The sequence below is a fragment of the Bombus vosnesenskii genome, unplaced genomic scaffold (genome assembly GCF_011952255.1).
Source record: "Bombus vosnesenskii isolate JDL3184/JDL3185 unplaced genomic scaffold, Bvos_JDL3184-5_v1.1 scf7180000016262, whole genome shotgun sequence".
Classification (NCBI taxonomy): domain Eukaryota; kingdom Metazoa; phylum Arthropoda; class Insecta; order Hymenoptera; family Apidae; genus Bombus; species Bombus vosnesenskii.
Window position 1 is genome coordinate 1,045,039 of NW_022884331.1, and position 14,962 is coordinate 1,060,000.

Genomic DNA, 14,962 nt, shown 5'->3' on the forward strand with positions numbered 1-14,962 from the left:
TGGCCAGAAGGCTGAAACTCTTTTAACGCCCATCCGAGGCGTCCGTAATTAAATCACGATCGCTCGGCTACCATGAGAATCCGGGGTCGAGATCGTAATTTCTCCTCTGCTACGAAAAGGTTATCCAGGCGAACGGGTCCGGCTAGCAGCTCTCTGTGCTTGCCGGAAGCCAGTGTACAACATTGGAAGCCTCTGATACGGTCAGCTTGCACGCCGAAAATCGAGTTATCCGGAGCTTGTTTCGACGTCTGGTATCGAGGTTCTAACCAAATGGTTCGCAGTTTAATTCGATGTTTTCAGTTTAAGACGCTTCCTGTTATTCGATTCAAGTCGTTTTTCTTCAAGACAAATTAGCGTGGCCTGTGGTTCAGCATGGCCCACAGCTTTGTTGTTTGTTATTACTAAGGGAGGAGAGATTCATTATGCTAAGTTGCCTGCGGTTGCGCTATTTATTCAAAGGTATATTTGGTTTAGACCTCACATTATTTAAGTAAAATATTTGGAGAAGTATTATTTAAATAATAATATTATTAATATAGAATTATATATAATTACATAATATTTCGTGTTTGTTATTTTTGTTGAATGTTATTTTGAAGTAATTATATACTAATTTATCTGAATAAGCAAATGATTCTTTCTCTAAATTATTTCTTCATTTTCTTTCTTATTCATTTTTATTATTATTTCTTATTCATTATTAATTAGAAAATGAAATAATTCTTTTGTTTTAGGTACTCATCAAGTACTGTCTAAATTAATCTCTGGAATAGGTTCTGATTCTACTATATCGATATTATCAATTTTTTCAAAAGTATAGATTATTTTATAATATCCGATGCGTATAAATATTTATTATTTAGGAGTAATAAAAATTAATATATTTCCAAATGCTGGTACGTTGGACAATAATTCGACTACTTTGTCTATGACTCAAATGTATGCAAAATGCAATTTTTAGAATTCCAATAAATATTAAACTCCAAACTATTTATCACGTTATTTGAAAATAAGCTAAAAGTGATTTATATGATTTCAATACAAATCTTAATACAAGTTTAAACAAAAAGATAAATCAAACTGATATCAAATTTCATAACAATATTGTTTCCTAAATTTTTTCGTCTAATTAATTGTACTCGATATCTCTTGCCAAAACTAAAGCTTTTTATAGAATATTCAAATTTATTCTATCAAATGTCCAAATCGGACAAATTGTGAATGTAAACAAATAAATAAAAAAAAATATTCAAATTTGTTATATCTCCTAATACGAATGGATGTTAAATCATGAAATCAGACACCTTAGCCGTTTTACTGATTCAGAACAACATCATAAAGTTCAAGCATCATATCAACCTGAATAATTTGGTTGATATTATGATTTATTTCCTCGCGAATAAATTGAAACTGTAAGAAAATCGAAACTTTTAATATCGTTATAATGATTACGAATAACTTGAAGCTACAATTCATCGAACGAAATTTCGCACCACGTATAATGATGTTCCATCTACCTCCCTGTTTCGTTTAATTAAAATTTCAAATACGAGCAGCAAAATATGCATAGAATAATACTTTTAACAAGATTGTTATCGGGTCTCGAGTATTCGCGGGCTTGAGTTATTATTAAAATTCATGCGGCTGAATCTACATGTTACGAACACTTTTTAGTATGTTGATCAGTATACACTGTTCTAATAGGATTTGTATAAATTTTTGATGAATGGAAGTGTTGGTCTGGGGAGACGATTGTATTTTGAGCTTTCTAAAACCTTTGTTATATTCTATTTTACAGTATTTCAGTCGTTGGTATTGATTACAACAAATAATATTTTAAGGATTATTAATGTTTGAACCATGCCGATTTTGTTTGAAATAATCACATTGCAATGTATAGATATAAGAACCAGATATCTCAAATAGTTTGTAACACAAACAATGTTAAATAATATAGGAATAATAATTAACATTTCTTTAACATATTCCAAAATTATTGTCGATATTTTTATTAGTTTTTAAAAGATACAGTTTGAACGAAATTCGTAATTATGTTGTGACAAATATATCGAGAGGATGGCAAACATGTCTGAGTCAGTAGTTCCTCAAATCTGGCATTTATTTGCTCTATATTATTAACAAAATTTCTATAAACCACGAAAATATTACCTTCACGAGTTTTTACCGCTTTCCACTAAATTTTATCTATTAAATATTAAATTTTTTTAAAACTTCTCTCTCTAAATGAGAGTCTCTAATACGACTCCAACAAAACATAATCCTACATAATTCATAGAACTACTTCCGTAATGCACAAATTGCTCCTTGAATAAATTTATTAAACCTTCTCTTTAGATAAAAATATTCAGCATCATTCTAGAATAGCATCACTGTGCATATACTGTAAACATATACACTATAGACTGTAAACATGTTTGCCTTGCAATCATGACGCAATTTTTCTCTCAATTAATCAATTAAATCTACCAAAACATCTCTTTGTATATAAAAAAAGATCCAATACCAACCCTGGAAAGCACAATTTTCTATAAACCCTACATCCAATAATCAAACTATAACAGCAATTTTTCTTCGATTATTCTGCTACATTCATTGAAATTTCTCCCTTTAGATAAAAATCTTGAATATCAGTGGGAAAAAAAGCATAACTTTCATTTTATGGCGTTTGCCAGATCAGCATGGCATCGTAATAAAGGTCCGAAAAAAATGGTCCGGCAACTGCAATCGGAAATCCGTACGTTCTTTTCCACGCCTCTCTTCAATCTACCCGAGAATTATCTGCGATTCGAGCTGAACGCCAGGTCATGGGTTAATGCAAACCATTAGTCTCGGAAACGAAAGGGTCGCCACGACGAAAATGTGCACTCACCGCGAACGGGAATACTCGAAGCTTGCAAGCAACGAGGTTGTTGCTTCTAAAAGAACATATACCTATGCTACCGCCATTTCCTCCCATCCTGATGGATGTGCATCTCGTTCGTTCTCAGTGAACCAACGAGTACTTACTGAAACGTATCGACGAGGACTGTCTTCAAATTTATGTAGTTGTTCGAGAGACAAATAAATACTGAAAACACTGTATTTATTCTTCTTCTTTAGCGCGATCAATTGCAAACATAATGTGAAACATTAATAAGTACATACAGATTTATTTCTTCAACATTGTACTAATACCTGTTATTGTAAACATGCGCAAATGCATAGAATGCACATAATACGAGCAATATTTGAAGTATAGCGATATGTAATATTTGGTGGATAAAACAATTTTCTATTCTTTCGATTATATCTCCAAACATATAAATTTGTATAAAAGTTCATAATGTACTTATAGATACACAAGCTACTATAATTTTGAAATTATGTTATGATATATTGGAATCATGAGTAACTGTATAGAATAACGGAATTGTTTGGAGTAAGTAAAGGAGCAAATAATTAAAATGTAGAAATTTTTGAGTGTCTTTAGTATTCACTTTTTTGAAGGATTTATTTGTAAGACGCTCTTCTAAATACGCAAGCTACTAAAATTTTGAAATTATGTTATGATATATTGAAATAATGAGTAACTGTATAGAATAACGGAACTGTTTGGACTAAGTAAAGGAGCAAATAATTAAAATGTAGAAATTTTTGAGTGTCTTTAGTATTCACTTTTTTGAAGGATTTATTTGTAAGACGCTCTTCTAAATACGCAAGCTACTAAAATTTTGAAATTATGTTATGATATATTGGAATCATGAGTAACTGTATAGAATAACGGAATTGTTTGGAGTAAGTAAAGGAGCAAATAATTAAAATGTAGAAATTTTTGAGTGTCTTTAGTATTCACTTTTTTGAAGGATTTATTTGTAAGACGCTCTTCTAAATACGCAAGCTACTAAAATTTTGAAATTATGTTATGATATATTGAAATAATGAGTAACTGTATAGAATAACGGAACTGTTTGGAGTAAGTAAAGGAGCAAATAATTAAAGTGTAGAAATTTTGGAGTGTCTTTAGTATTTACTTTTTTGAAGGATTTATTTTTAAGACGCTCTTCTAAATATTGTTGTTTATTATTTTTATTTATTTTTAATAATAGTTTTCAAATACTTTTGAAGAAATTTTTGATACGACGCAAGATTTAATTGGCGGACATATAAAACAATTTTTGTATATTGAAAGAGAATATGACTTATTAAATATTATGTATCTTCTGTTCTTTTATGGATCTTTAATATTGAGCTGACGTTTCGTCAAGATAAAGAAGAAGCGTGATGAAAATTTGTGGAAAACTTTGGAATCACTCAAAGAGAACTTTCCATGCTATATGCAATTTTCATCTTGCAACATACATAAAATCGATATGGTTTCAACTTTTCTCTTTGAAAGAAACATATTGAGGGCAAAAGAGTGGGTATAAAGTTCGTGACAGATTTAGATTGAAGTCAAAAGACAGAATATTTTTCCGAAGCAACATATAGACTTCCATGACAGTATTATGAATCTGACTAAAGGGTTTACTTGAATGTGAATAGAATGAAATATCTTCTTTCGTACATATTTACTCTGGTTATATCACAAAACTCAATATAAATGAAGGATTTTGAGTCAAACCTTTGTGCTTCAAACAAATACTTCTTTTATCTCTTATTCTCTTATGTTATCTCCTATTTCAATTAATTATATTTCTATCTACTTTGTTCTATCTATAAATTATATTTCTATCTCTTTATCTTATCACACGTCGAATCATAATCTTATACTCATAAATTCTATACAACCCACTTTGAACTTGCAAATTACCAAACTGTTACGCCGCAACGGAAGAAATTAAGAAACGAACCGCTGCTCGCTTCAAAATGATTCTTTTTGTTCTTTTGCTCTACTGTAGAGTTCGAGAAGCGATTACAGTACAACGTAATACGCGACACGAAACGAACGAATAAAATTGATCGGCTGACCCCCTAACAAACTGCGATCTTTCTATAGTGTTCATGAATAGCCTCGTGTACAAAGGAAAATTCAGGTCTTTTAGAAGGATCAAAGAGTGTATGGAACTGGAATTATCGTCGTTTAGCAGGAATGAGCTGTAACAAGCGGGAAGTAGCGATAATATGCGCAAATGGTAAATTAATGGTTGAGAAGTGATGTGTTTGACCTAAAAGGGCCACTATTATTGATTATACGATCAATATATAGATATTGTCAATATTTCAGCATCCTCAATATTATTATACGTTGTATGTATACAGACGATCAACTTACATATATTAATCATACAATATGTAATATTTGAGGGTTTCCTTATACGTACAATAATATTGAGAATCCTGAAATATTGACCATATGATTGAACGTCAGAGAGATCGTCGTTTAACTCGTCAACGACTCACGTGTGGATTCGCGATAGTGAATATTTCTACTACAAAGTCAGCTACTGTATCAGAAGTGGAACTAAAGGGAGGAACAAACCCTGACTCCCATCCTTGACACGGTTTGTAATTCTCCGAAGGGTCATCATGATCGGCTGTTCCCTCCTAATCAAGATCGTTGTTGATAGGAAGCAGGCCGAACGCTGGACCAAGGATGAAGAAATTCGTCGTTCTTCTTTACGGGCAATTCGTGAAACGCGATTAACTGGCAAAGTTCGGTTCGTTCGGGCTCGCTAGCGGCGGCCGGCGTAGCGTTAATGAACCATAGTTCGCTGATTCGACGATGAGCATTCGAGAGTTAATCGTCTGCGCTACGAAAGCAATTTTGCCAACTCGACTTGTTTCGCTCGATAAGGTCTCTTCAAGCGATTGTATCTTTGTACGTATACACGCGTACATCGGAGTACAGATTGTTTCACTGGCTTGTTTCGAAGACGAACTTCGCTTTGTTACGCCGGAAAGGAATTTATACGGGTACCGAGACGAAACCGTTGAGAATCGTTGATCTAGAAATTTTGTTACTAACTTCTAGACGTTCACGAGCGCGTACAATAATGTGTTTTAACGTATAAGAGTCATTTAATTCGCTTTGATCGTCTCATATTAAAAATCTTGCTAGTCATGCCATTTTTTTCTCTCAATCTCATTCATTTATTTTTGAAGTATTTATTTTTACTATCAAGAAAGTCGAAAAATCTAAACTATGTAAGCTAGATGAAACACCTTGTACGTATGTATATATGCGCTGTGTGCATACATGGCTGCTCCGTGACCCTTTTCCGGAATTCGGGCTCGCGTTCTTCTTCTTTCCCTCAACAATGCCAACTTTTACAGTCAATCTCGTTTCATTCGGATGGAGAGTTCGAGTTCCGTACCATCCACGGCCGAAATGTGTGTATGCGCGAACAGGGAGGGGGCGAGATGGATTTGCCTTTCCGTTCCTCGACTTTCGTAGGAAATCTTGTTTGCCACGTTACGACCTCCCTTTCCTACTACGGCATTTATTTAATCGAAACTAACGTAAATTGTGTAACGAAAGGATCATATTCTTAATATAGTTTCTTAGTATTTTTAGAGAAATTTTGGTATCACTCTGATCATTTTTTAATATTTTTCTATTATGTATGTGTAATATTTGGAAATTTAATATCGTTACGAATGCTGACTTTTGTAAGGAGCTTGGAACTGTTTGAAATGAAATTATCAACTTACTGTTGATCTCTTCTTTAATTTTAAAATATATTATATAGAGAATTTAAAAAATTGTAGTGTCAATTTGTGCACTTTAGATATTAATAAAAACAAATTATTTTAATTCTAGCAAATATGAATATGACATCTATTTTTAGTTTTTTCCAGATAGATTTAGTTTAGATAGATTAAAAAGGGACTTATAAAGGACTCATAAATAAAAAAATTATTATACCCAACAGAACGAGAATTCAATCGACGAATTAACTCGTCTTCTACAGTTAACAGATTAAACGACATACGGTAGAGTCCGTTAAAGGATGGTCAAAATTAAAATGTTCGAACTCATCTAAAAAAAGCGCTTTTTTTATATCATGCAAATGAGATAACATAATTTTCTGTCGTATGACGTATTTTCTTAAAAATATCTCGCATAAACGAAAGTCAAATCGGATTATCGTGTAAGAAGGTACGATAGTGCACCAGGAACACCAATTCAAGCTTAGAAATGGTCAAGGAGAAGGTATCGCCATACTTCTACAGAATGAAACATAACAGAATGGAGCACGCCCTTTTCGTCCTTTCTAAAACAACTGCCACCGTAGTTTCTATGTTGTCGTTCTGTAAATCCACAGAACGCGTCTCGAAGGATAATAAGTAACAGCCCGCAGGAGATTTATTACGTCTCGTATTTTGTCATGGGTCTCTGAAAGCCAATAAATATCGTATCGTTTTATATCCAGGCTGTACGTTTCAGCACTTGCTTCATAAAACAGATTTATCAGGTGTACTAGGAACTGTTTAGAGACAACTCCTTTAATTTCTCCACGAACAAAACAAACGTCACGTTCGGGACTTAACCTTTTAGGTACGACGCGCCACTATACTGGCTCATTCTACCGACTCACTCACTCACCGTTTGAACTAAATGATGATGTATTTCATTTGTCTTGCTTCACACTTTTCTTTGTCCTCGCAATGTTTTATAACAGTGTTACCGATACACAGGCAGAATATATAGTCTTTGTTTTTGATACGCCAGTGTCAGATATGAATTGTTGCTTAGAAATGGATATATCATTATTAGATGCTCTTTTTAACATGCCGGTTCGTATCCTTATAATTTTTTAGAATCTTCGACCTCAAAATGTCGCTACAAAATAGAAAACGAAGAGCAATTTGAAAAACACTATCGTGCTCTGAGTGTGAAATTTAATTTAAAATATATCACACTACATTGCATTATTAATTATTAAATTAGATGATTAAAGTCAAAGTATATGCGTCATATCTTTAAGAAAAATTATAATTTAATTATCAAAAACTTCGTTGCAATGTGCTTGCGTAGAGAACAGCATTATCCGCCACAAATTGCAGTTTTGTATCATTTACGCGTAATTCGCGTCAAACTCTGCCGTACAGAGAAACAGCCTCGCACAAAATTCAACCTTACCTAAGAGGTTAATGTAATAGATGTAGTATCGTGGAAAGAAGGACCTGTGGTGGCACTCGATAGCAAATACCATCACTCGACACCAACTAGTGTCAGACGACGGTAGCCCAGTGATTAGCGCCTTAAGTTGTGAACGTTCGGAACCCGGATTCTCGAATCCCGGCGACCGGAGTCCGATTTTTCTTCCGCGATACAAGAAATGAGAAGAAGAGCGGCTGTACCCAGCAGCGACATTTACAGCGCCAAGCGCAGCTCAAAGATATTACATAGGCAATAAAATAAGTACTCTTTCCTGTGTAGTACATCGGTGCGTTTGATAGGTGGCTTATAAGATATTTGCTTTCTCACTAGTTGTTGCAAAAGTAATATGTTGCTTTATATACAACAACAGGAAGGAAACAAATCGTACCTTACGTGCTTCCTTCGGTAGAACATATACTAAAAGTGGAACGATACAGAGAAGTGTTAGCGTGGCCCCTGCGCAAGGGTGACATGCTTGTGCAAACTCGTGATGTTCCATTGAAATATGTTGTTATACGCATATTACAGTGTATGAGTGTGATATGAGTTTTTGTGAGTACGTGTGTGGCAGGATCCCTCAACGAAAGAAGAGAAAATGTAACATGGCAAGAGGAGGAGAGAAGTGACACTAGAAGAGAGTAATCTTGTAAACCACGTGCCTAAATAAATAACAAATCTTTTTATTTATAATGAATTCCTACATATTTATTTCCGCAATTACGATCCATAATTCTCAACACGTAATATGCATTCAGTGTAACAAGAATCTCATATGATAAATAGTTAATGTTTTATTTGAGATAAGTTTGTGATAGAGGAAGTCATATAGGCATTCCGTCTTTTTGCAATTACGAGGTTTCTCGGAGTGAAAAGTTTATTATTATATATTATAACGATTCCCTTTTATCCGTTTTAATTTTCTTTTTATCTTGTTGGAGTTTGCTTCCATGTTGTTTTTTGTATTTATACGACGCTATAACGAAGACTCTGTATCGGTACCATTGACTCCCTGGAATGTTGTTCAACTTGCAGGTTAAGTAATTTATATGTTCACTTTTTGTTTAATTTATTTTGTTCACTTATTGCTATTGTATATTCTCCCCTTTCTCGTTATAATACTATAATAAATAGTATACAAATACTTTTTCAGAATATAAATAAATAATTATGTACATAATTATGAAATAATAATTCTTGTATGTATTTAATGATGAGGTTAATTTCACACAATATATATAGGTAATTATGTGATTAATAATTATAAAAAGGTATAGGATGAATAATCCTATGAAAAAATCATTCTAAATGTTTACAGAGTTAAATGCATATAATTATTATTTTACAATGAATATATATGTAACTTTGAAGTTATATAAACCGTCGCATTTTTTAAAATTAATTAGCTTTTTATAAATTATACAAGAGAGTATGTATCATTTTTAAGTTATACATTTGACAAAACTACCGCACCACGTCGTGCTGTAGTATATACGTATCAACTTATTCTATTCTAGGACTGCACGCCATTTTGCATTTCCCCCTTTGCATCATTTATGCGGAGCCACCTATTTTATTTTTTCTTCCCGAATTATTTCGAGATGGAAAGCAGGTCAACGGAATTTTTGAAGGAATCCGAGAAATTTACATACAAATCGTAATACATAAGCAGGGATAAGCACAATCTGACGTGTTAAGGGAATATTGCCAACTGATCTTGGAAAATATGGAAATTCGATGGGTGGGAAAGAACCGGAGGAACATCCGCCAATGCTGAACATTCTCGATGTTCTTGGGAACCGAAGAGTCGATTTTATCGGTGCTAAAGTGTTTGACTAGCACGTTTTCTGATTGGAACTTTTAAGACAAGATGTCATGAATTTGCTTTACGCCCATTTCGTTTCCGACGTTTTTCTCGATCCTGATGAACGTATTTTCAAAACTTCGAATTCACTTTGTGTCTGGATTTTCAGCCGTGAACAGCGGTCTTGTGTTTTTAATTTAAATAAATTTGAATAAAATGAAACATGGGAAAGGAGTTCAAAAGGTTTTGTTATTTGATTGTTCTTTTATATCGTCATATATGTTGTTCCGTTCTTGCATAGATATTTCTTTTTTAAAAATCTCGCGTTAATTTGTTACACGAGAAACGGTTGAAATGGGAACGAACAATACACTGCTTCAACTTTAAATGCTCCATTTGAATTTCGCGTAGAAATATTTATGTCAACAAGCCGGGTGACATTTTTCAAATATAAACTAGCACGACTGTTTCTTCGTGGAATCTTTATGACAAATATTTTTGAAACAATGTCGTTTCAGACGCTTCTTCCTTCTTCGCTATTCTAACGAATATTTTATTATTGGACAATTATAATTTCCATACATAGAGGCAAATAAAATTTGTTTCCTTAAAATTGGCTAATTAATTTTGGTAGCTGCGCATTCTGAAAATATATATGAACCAGTTTTACAAAAATTAGTTAATAAACCATAAATAATTTTCCAGTTTTATTCAAAATTTAATCGACGCACGAGTTACTGTTTCATACTGGTCTTGAATTGAAAAAGCACAAAAAAGGACATAAAAAGAAGAAAAACAAGTTGTTTCAAACCACATTCGTTTAATTTTTTAAATTTTGAATTAAATTCATTCGAGTCTCTCGCAACATTCGCGATACACGGGATACGAATTCGATCCATGTACCGCACGATATCGCGCGTCGTGTAAATTAGAGCGCTAATTAATCGGAACGACCATTGACCGTGCTCGTATATGCAATCCATAGCTGCGTACGCATGTTACAAAGGAGCATCAGGTTGGTCAGAGCAAGTGGCGTTGTATGCTGTACTTGGTGTAGGGCTTTCAAACAATTTACAGAGCCTTAATTATACAGGATACACCAGTTTTTCCCACAAAATGATGCTTCATTCACTTTCCGTGCTTTACAGAGGAAAAATTTTAAAATTCGATATATTATCAATTAATTTTATATAACCAATTTCTTTCTTTTTATTTGATGTTGCCATGTATTACATGTATCTATACCTTCTTCCCTTTTGTTGGAAATTACAAAAATATTGACGGTCATATGTAAATTTATATTTTCATGGACACGACTAAAAAAATAGAATTTCTATTTATTAAAAATTATTATCAGCAATCTACTTTGAATATTTTATATTCATTCTGTTCCTTTCTGCATATTCCTATATATTCCTGTATATTCCTAACATTATACCATTGATTTAGTATGATGTTAATTATTCGCAAAGTTATCCATTAGCATAGCGTCATATCAGAAGACAATTTGCAAATATTACAATACATAATTTCTATGTAATTATGTTCCCTCTAAAGAGAATTGAGATTGAAGTCAGAGTCCCAGCTAAACTTTGTTACGAATACGACATAGGTATTGTTATTGAATCGAAACAGTAATTTCCACTATGAGTATGAGTGGATGTTACCAGGACAAAGGGTTAATGTTAATGCCATAGTACAGGTAATGACATTTTCTCAGTGAACTCGTGATTAATCGTAATTTTGATTGCGGCAAGCTAAGTAGAATTATATCAATCAAGTAAAGTCAATAACCAAAATACTATAAATACCAAAAGTTTTGTCTTTTCAAATAAATTACTTAAATTATAGATTGCCTTAGAGATTAATTTTACGCAGATACTAGATTTACAGATGTCCTACTTCAAGTGTTAATTTTTCTTTGAGAATCGAACATTAATCGTATATTGGTGCAATGAAATTAAGAAATTCGTAAAAAGTGGAGTTGATGGATTTGACCTTCGAGAGGCTTCTTATGAGGAACGATCAGTATTTGAGATAAAGGTGCGAAAGAAGAAAGTATGGTTATCCAAGGTTTAAGTTGGACGTGACCAAAATTCTAAAAATATCTGCATGGTATTTCTGAACTGAATGAAAGAGATTGTAGGATAGGGAAAGAGAGAACGTGCAAGTGTATATGTATGTATATTGGGTGGAAGATGCGTGCACGGGGTTGGAATTGGGAGCCAAACTCATTTTACGTTGTCGAGTCATATCGTTGCATTCGGTTGCATATCTAAGGATTATTCTGATATATGTATACCAGGTTCATTATTTCATGCATATTTTATCTATAATAAAACAATTTCTACGAATCACGTATTTTTAATAAACATACAAAATGAACTTATTATAAATTTATTAACCAACTTGTATATGCATACAAATTTACAAAATAACATCAAAGCACGAATTATAAACAATAATATAATGCATACATTTTTCTTATGTTCGCCATTGAAAATAATCAATCTTTTTAAAAATGAAAAACAAATATGACAGAAGCAGAGAAATGTACATCTTCTATAAGATATTCTAATATCTTAACATCATGACTTGAATAATAAATTCAAATAGATTGATTACAAAAATCACGTATATTCGATCTATATTCGTCTACCTCACAGATACATATATCCGCTAATGGATTAACTTATTAAGCAGCAAGCAATACTTATGGTTCATCATAATATTGGAAATACTTCAATTTCTTCAAATGTTATACAATCGTAGAATCTAGTTAAAAAAACAAGAAGAATATTAAACGAATCTTTGCCATTTTCTTTTACGTTATCTATGCACCTTTAAATTTCCTATAAATACATAAAAAGCTGCAATTTACTCGTAATAGACTAGCCAATCAGTCAAACAAGAGAGTCAATGAAGAAACAGTAGCATTAAATCAGAAAGAATAAAAGGTCTGTACCTCGAAGGAGAAAAAGAAGAAAAAGACGAAGAAGAGAGAAAAAGAAAGGAAGGAAAAGGTACGAGGTAAGAGAAATAGAGCCTGGATGCTTCGTTATACAAGTTTTGCAACAATACTAAAAGACTGTACCTACATGTACAATACATAGAGTATAGTAGAGTATACAGGCTGGCGCATTGGCATCCGCGCGCAAAGAGGAAGGCTAACGAGCCATGCCAGCAGTGGCGCACGTTCTAGCCATTGTTGTCGGGTAAATCGACGTCCGAATCAATTCTAATATTTCTCGCGAATCGATTGTTATCGGCATGGGTGCAATGGTTCTGCCGGCGGCGTCGCTCCGCCGCCGCTTCATAATAATAGATCTCCATGATAATGAACCGGAAAAGCGTTTCGCGATGTAGCTGCCACGGTAATTCGTCGATCCTCCACGAACGAACGCCGCTTCTAATGTTGCATTAGTGGAGACTGGTCGAGAACGTTTCGACTTCGTCGTTTCGCGAATTAAGACTTTCGGTACGGTTCTGTTGCTACTTTTCATTCGGGATCAAAGCTGTCCAAGTTTTAAACGCGAATAGACTTCTCGGAGATTCGAGATTATGCAGCTGCGTAGTTGTGGTTCGATTTCGGAAGGTTTGAAGAAAAGGTGGCTTCGAATCCGCTGTTTTCATTAGAATAGAGCATTCGTAGTAATTCTAAGAATAATATGTTGTGATATTACGGTTTTAGGGAAAATAGAGTTGTCGAAAATTTGGCCGTTTTGAATTTTATTTCATTTTTATTTCATTCTGTTTCATAGAAAACCGCGACCTTTTTCAGAGTAGCTGAGTTAATTTTTACTCTTTCTGATCAGAATTTTTATAAAGCGCTTGGAAACCTATTCACTTCGCCGTATTGATAGTAAAAATTTCGTCGACATCGACGTATGTCATAGAAAATGGCGCACAGAGAAAAAATTAATCAGAGAAATATTTGAAAAAATGGACCGCTAGATTTTTAATAAACAGCTATTCGTACGACGGACGTGCTATTTACAGTCTCATCATGCGAGGCATGGAGAGCACAAATTCGCATGTATGCATACTATTGCACACGTACACCGGTATACCGGAGGGGTAGGTACCTAGCTATTGGAATTCGCACGGAATCTCCCGAGGAAAGTAGCAGCAAATCGAAAACGCCCGGAAGTATTTGCATACGGTGGAAAATTCGAAAGAAGCTCGAGGAATTTCAGACGTTGCCGTGGAACGGTTTAAAGTTTCGAAATTGGAAATTGGAAACGTACACTGTCGGCCCCCTCGACTATGCTGTACATGTAGGTCAGTTAAGGTGACCGCTTTCATTCGTCACTTCCTACTATTCTATTCGATACGACTCGTTGCCTTCGAGCTTACGCGGGAAACTATTTCCGCACTTCCGTGTCCTTTCGGCTCGATCGTCGAATTATTTCCAATGGACTCTGACAACGTCCGATTTTTCTTTATTTCCTCTTCGTCGTGAACTCTGTTTATTGGATTCGTTCGGAGGAGACAGATTTGCCATTATGTGCGTGTCAATGATTTCGTGAAGTTTTCTTGTTTGAGAAGATATTCTTGGGATTTTGTTGGCTGACGATAGAAACGGACTACAATGATAGCCAGAAGAAAGTTTACATTCAATACTTGTGCATTTATTGTTATATGTGCATTTGTTATATTGTTATATTATTATTTATTATACAGGGTGGAAAAAAGAAGTTGAAAGTATAGAATAAAATTTAAAAAAATTTTTTTTTTTTAATTTTTCCATCGAGACAACGATCTACAGTGAGATCCGTTATAACGAGACGTGATAAAGTGCACGCGTACCGAGCGAAAATTCAAAGTCGATTTTCGCGTAGAATCAGCCCCTTTCCTCTTGTATCACCAGTTACCAACCACCCTGTATTTGAGTATGAAGATACCTGTGTTAAACATTTTTTCTGTATTAAACACTCGTCGAAATAAATGTATAATATAATTTAACATAATAATTATGTTATACATTTATTTCTCTTGTCAATTATAATCCATTTTTTTTAATTACTGCGATTTTTTTTAGTTTACACTTTATGTTC

At 33.7% G+C, this 14,962-nt stretch overlaps 1 protein-coding gene and 1 non-coding gene across 2 annotated transcripts in view; both read left to right on the top strand.

Annotated features, from left to right (window-relative positions):
- LOC117241929 (fibrillin-1-like) overlaps positions 1-14,962 on the top strand; it is a 235,120-nt gene that overhangs the window by 56,853 nt on the left and 163,305 nt on the right. The window lies entirely within an intron of this gene.
- Positions 8,498-8,600, top strand: LOC117242027. The gene has a single exon (XR_004495164.1). It is a non-coding gene; the product is annotated as a U6 spliceosomal RNA (small nuclear RNA).